Below are 6,000 nucleotides of genomic sequence, written 5' to 3' on the forward strand. Positions count from 1 at the left end.
AGGAAGGTCCCAGCCGACCCCATCTGATCACACGGGCATCTGCAAGCAGAAATGGTAGAAACACGCAAGCGCTCAGCCTTTGGAGCCCACCCTAGGGGACTGTCCCCGGCCCCGCCGCCAATCAGAATCGCTGCCCGGCTGCATTAGGAACATGCAACACCGTGTCCCCTCCCCCTCTCCTCTTTGTTGGTAACTCCACGGCCGAGGACAGATGCCATCGTAGTTCTTGCTAGAAAGAGAGCCACCGCGTTGCGGGGAGACAGAGTGAATGGAGGGCCGGCAGGCTGTGGATTGGGCCACTGGCACATACACCTTCAGTCCCCGTCTGCTTTCTGACGCTCCGGTCACACGGGGCACTGAAGACCAGACGGGAACACCACGTCAGACAGTCTCTGTTGGCTGCAATGCTGAGAAGGTCGCCATGCTTTTGTGTATCTGGCTGACAGGAGCCTCTGGTTCTCGGCTGTCCAGGCCTTTTGAGGAAGGGACATTGGCATGCAGTCGCAGACCGGGGTGACTGCAAAGGGGAGGGGGAGCAGTGTCGATGCCAAAAGGCCCACGGGGTCTACCAGCCATGGGGTTTGCTTGCTTAGGGGTAGTTTTGTTGGAGATGCCATGCCTGGGTTTGACTGATCCACGAGTCAGTTTTGGTCTGTGAGAAGGCAGATGGGGGGTGGGGGTGGGGGTGACGATAGAGAAGTTCTTTATGAGGCTCGATGTTCCCTGGGAATCCTTCACACAGGTCTTCTCTCTCATGATCTAAGTCTTGAGCTGCTGATGGCATGTCACTACCAACCAAGAATTGGCCAAAACTGACTTCCCAGTCTCTTCAAGTGGTTCCCCAATGTGGGTCTGCCAGCCGGGTGTGACTCCTGGCTGAGTTGGCTGCAATCTCTGACGGGTGAGAGATGGCATGATCATGGAACACCTTAGGAAGAAAGTCCATGGGCCTTTCTGACCGGGAAACCATGTGGTTTGACCTTGAGGAAAAGTAGATGCCCCATCTGGGTTAATTTTCCTGCCATCTGACTCACCTGCCAGATGAAAAAGGAACGGGTTTTAGCCAGTATTTCACTCCTCAGTCATTCTCCTTGAGTTTCACCTCCTTCAAAGCTCATCCGGCTCAAGCCTGGGGACCTGTGCAGAGGAAACTAAGAAAAACGAGCTAATCATCAGCCCTCTGTCCTAGTGATGTGCTGTGAGAAAAGCCACCCGCCACAGACGGTCACCTTCAGCAGTCCTCCCATCCGGGCTGCCTGTGGGTAGAGTGAGGTCCCGAGTGCCAGAAAGCCCCGGGACCTGGCTCATTGCTCAGGAAGCTCAGGGCAGCACGGTCCTTTCCATAGAAACATCCGCATATCCTCACCCCGGCCACCCCCAGACCGGCCTGCCTCCTGGGATCTCTGAAGAAATCACGTGGCCCGCTGATCTGAGCAGAAGGGAGGAAACAGGAGCCCCTTGAGCCCACTGAGGAAGAGGAAATTTCTCAGTAGGACGTTTTATTAGCCTGAGAGCTTTGCAAGGGCAAGGAGGCATTGATTCATTCCCACCCCTAAAGGAACCTTCCCAGGGACTCCCTGGGAACTTAGTCCCGAGACATGTTTAGAAAGGAGCATGGCCGGGGGCGGGGGGGGGGGAGGCAATAGTTCTTGTGACTATAGGGGTAAGCCCTGACCTGGCCTCGGGAGATGAAGTCTTGAATGATCCCAGAGGACTTAGAATTAGTGTAAATCCTGTTGTCCTCAGAAACCCTTCCCTGAGTTTAGCAACACAGGCACAATGACCTAAGAAGCAGTTTACTTTCCAGAGACCCACAGTGGTCTAGAAGCAAGTCGATGTAGCAAAGGGAGCGGGACAAAGAAAACAGGCCCCCAGGTGGCACAGCTCCTGGCTAGGGGTTGTCTGATCCTAATGACTGATTTGAGAGTCAGAATTCAGCCATTGGCGAGTCTTTAAAAACAAAGAAGCCAAACCAAATCAATACTGTTGTTTCTAGATGGTCCTTCTGTGGTTGACTTAGTTTTACATAAATAATAATATTAAGGCACCAGTGGGGGGTGGGGGGGCCGTTACATGATCAGTTATAACCATTGAAAACAGGATGGAGTTTAGAGATGGAAAGCACTTCTGAGTAATTCAGGAATATCTTTTTATTTCAATAGTGGATTATTATATAATATAACTGAGTCTTGACTAAGAGCTTTAATGTCTTATGACCAGATTTAGCAGAATATTTTAAAATAACAATAATATTACCTTCTGATTATTTTTTCCAAGAGAGATTTTTCTCCAGATCCTTCAGCCTCCCTGGGCTTTGGCCACAACCCTGTCACATACACAGCAAATCATCTTCAAGCATCGGTATGATGAGGTCCTTAGGTGTCTCCAGAACCCACTCAGGGAGTCCTGAAGGTTTGCAGTTTGAACTCCAGAGTTATAAGACAGGAGGTCACCCTGTCATTGGTCTTGAATGAGTATTGATCCCTCAAAAAGCATTTCAGTGGCATTAGAAAGAGTTTGGGTTGAGATCCTATTTTATTCCGGATTTATTTTTCCCCTTTGACTTTCATGTCCTATTTTATTTTTGTGGGATAGCATAGTGGGAGGCGGAGTCAGAAAGAAGAATCAAACTCAGAATAACAGTGTTGAATTTACCCATCTATCCAGATTGGGCCACCTCTCAGGTTGGCCCAGAAAGAAGGTATGGGGTAAGATTTTAATAACCTTATATGATGAGCTGGGTAATAAAAGCTTGAGTGTTCTAGACTAGCATGGTTCCTTCTATTGTGTGTCTTTATGTCCTGATAAAGGAAGTCAAATGCCTGACAGCTCAGAATCACACGCTACGAAAAGCAAAACACACTTTTATTTGACCACACAATCTCAGACTGGTTCCAGCTTCCCAGGAAATGCCAGTCTCCGGTGTTCACATCTGCTGGGGGGGGCCAGCAACGATCTTGGTCTTTTCATTAGAAAAAGCCTTCACCACGAGGGAAGTTTCCTAAGCTGCATTTTCCAGCATTTGTTGAATGAAACCACAGAAGCTCTTCGCAGCACCTCTGCCCACTGGCCATTCTGCACAAAGACAACACCAAGCATCTTTGAATTGTTACAGGATGGATCCTGAAGGTCTAAGAATCTCAGGAATCAGTAAGGCCTAGACAAATAGAATTAAAAGAGGGGCAGAGTCAGGAAGGTACAGGTCCTTCTAGGAAGAGTTTTCCATCTTAAAAAACCAGTGAAGAATCTGTATCTAAATTAAATTGGTCTAAAGGCAGCAGGAATCCAGTAGGTACCTCTGTGAGCAGCCACTCTTCCCAGTGGCCAGGAGCCATTTATGTAGCAGAGTGAAGCAAGATGCCGTTCTCTCTCTCCTTGGAAAGATGAAGTATCACCTCATTATTAAAACTAAGTTCAATGATTCCTAAGGGATCACTTCCTTATTTTTTCACATGCCATTAAAAAGAATCATAAGCATTCGAGAGAGAGGTGTGCATGTGAAGCATCCTGGTTCTAAAGTTAGGAGAACAGATGTTGTCACATCTTTGGCCTTGGAGCCCTTTCTGCAAACAAGACCCAGTGTCTTCTAACCAGTGCTTTTTAGCATTCAAATCAAGTAACATGTGCCCCCTTCATGAATGCGTATTCCTCTACCTTTGCCAATATTCTTCTCCCGGCTTAGTTGCAGGATGCTTTCCTTTCATCATGAGGTTATGATCCAAAGTGTGCATCATTTTATTTAATGTTACTTGAGGAATTAGATCCAATGCTCCCCTCACCAACCAAAAAATAAAATGAAAGATTGCTTCATTACAGGGTTTGGGCTGATATGTGTTTCTATAAAAGCAATCTGGTTTTTTTTTGGGGGGGGGGGGGAACATAGTTTAAAGGATCCAATTATCTAAGATATGTTATGCCTAGTTAGAAGTTTCACAATAATGATTATGCATATACTTAAAATATAAAATACCCAGCTGCTGTTTGAACTTTGTCTTACTTTCCTGACCTCGTGTTTGTCCCATCCTAAAAGCTAGGTGTTAATTAATTTAGCAAAAGATGCCTAGCTTTTATAAAAGAACAAACATTACATTTTATAAAGACACTCCAAAGGATGGTTACTTGTTTTTCTCAAGACCTTTAACTGTGGTGACAAAATAGCAGGACTTGCTTTCAAGCCTTAATAAATATAAATTGCCTTTTAATGAAGATATTGCTGAATGTTTTCTTCATGAATCTGAACGAGTAATAAATTTGTTTTCCAGTCTTGATTGGTATTGACTGATTCAAATAAAGTTGGTTTATTTTCAGCTATTACAAAAGCAATCATCAGACTGCTTATTTGAGGTGGGGATTTCCTATGCTGTTTTAAATGACAAGTGTGAACTACCTTTTTTTTTTTTTTCCAAATAAGTTACTCTGTTTTCCCATTATAAAAGAGAATATGTTCATTGTTCTTAAAAATCAAAAGCAAGTAAAAAGAAAAAGAGGAAGAAGAAAAGGAAAAGCAAGAAGCTTGTGACGTAGTCATCCAAAAATCCATTTTATTTTAGCAGGGCTGAATCCTATTATAAAAGATGGGCTGGGTAAAAAAAAAATATACTGATGTTCATTCATGGTTCTCACTTTCCTATCTATATCATTATACCTGGGGGTAAGTCAATAGTGACTGTCTAGGTATGATTTAAGGAGTACTTTAAAATACTGGTCTACTTGCCCCCAAAGCTCTCTCTTTGCCCACAGTGGCCTGGCCCTATCAGTGTTCCTGGCCTAAATTCCCACCCCTAGAACATCACTGACTCTAGATTAAGGTCTCCAAAGTCTTCACAAGTTTTACCTGAAGCCAACATTGACACCTGATGAAGCCGTCTATGAGCATTCACAGATCCCTAGGTCCTCCCAGCTCTGTCGGAACAGCCTCTCCTCACCTTAGAAAGGATGAAACACCTGATTCAGGGAACAAGTCCTGGCAGGAGAGGTGGCCTGTAGCTCAGAGCTGGTGCGGCAGATGCTGTCAATGGTTTTCCTCCATCACGACCACACCTGTGCTCCTCTGGCAGAGCTCTGACTGGGTCAGAGGTCTTCCTCTCCACTCCTTTCTAGTCCCCACCCTCCCAGGACCCAGTTCCAGGGGGTGAAGCATGAATGGTCTGAGCCTGTCCTCCTGGCTGTAGTTGGTTTCAGAGTGGGTTCTTGACCACGTTCCACCCAGTATTGGGAGAAGAGATTTGTTTAGGAACTTCGGAGAAAGATCTTCTTCTGAAGAAGTGACTCCTTAAGTCCCTGCCTCCGGATGTGGGTTTGAGGCCTGGAGATACTGCCCCCCACTGGAGACCACGAGGAGGGGCAAGCGTCAGGCAATGCACTGCAAAAGGCGCCAAGAATGGAGAGAGTCCACCACCTGATGGGACCACCGAGCTGCGGAATCAGCCCACTGTATTCCTGGCTCTAACTGTGCATTTCCTGTTCCATAATATATCCTGGGTTGTTGGAGGGGGTTTGTTTGTTTGTTATTACGAGCAGCCGAAGATATTCAAGTGGTGGACGAGCCAAGTTTGTTGTCATTATTGCTGTTGTTGTTTTTAATAGCCGGTTTGGTCATCAGATTGCTCAGGCAAGACGTGTTCCATGTTTCCCTCGTTGGCTCTGCAGGCTGACCAACGGCTGGGGACACGGGAGACCTCATCTCTCTGCAGCTGTGCTGTAATGAAACCAAGGGGTGCGCGGGTGGCCGTGCTGGCGTCTGGCATTGAGAACGGAGTCCTGTTCCAGAAAACCTGCCAAGAATTGAACTCCGAAACAAGAGCGTCTCATTATACTTACAAGTGTTGTGAGCTGTGTCTCTTTCATTTTTATGTCTAGTAGCTAAGATCCCCAGAATCCCCAGTAAGTTTTACCTCGTGGGAAAACACCTGGGGTATCAGACGTGGGGAAGCTTAGGGTTGAAAACAGGAAATTGGACTTCTAATCCTAAATCCGTCACTATGTTACTATATGAACTTG

Source organism: Neomonachus schauinslandi, chromosome 8, assembly GCF_002201575.2.
Source record: "Neomonachus schauinslandi chromosome 8, ASM220157v2, whole genome shotgun sequence".
Taxonomy (NCBI): domain Eukaryota; kingdom Metazoa; phylum Chordata; class Mammalia; order Carnivora; family Phocidae; genus Neomonachus; species Neomonachus schauinslandi.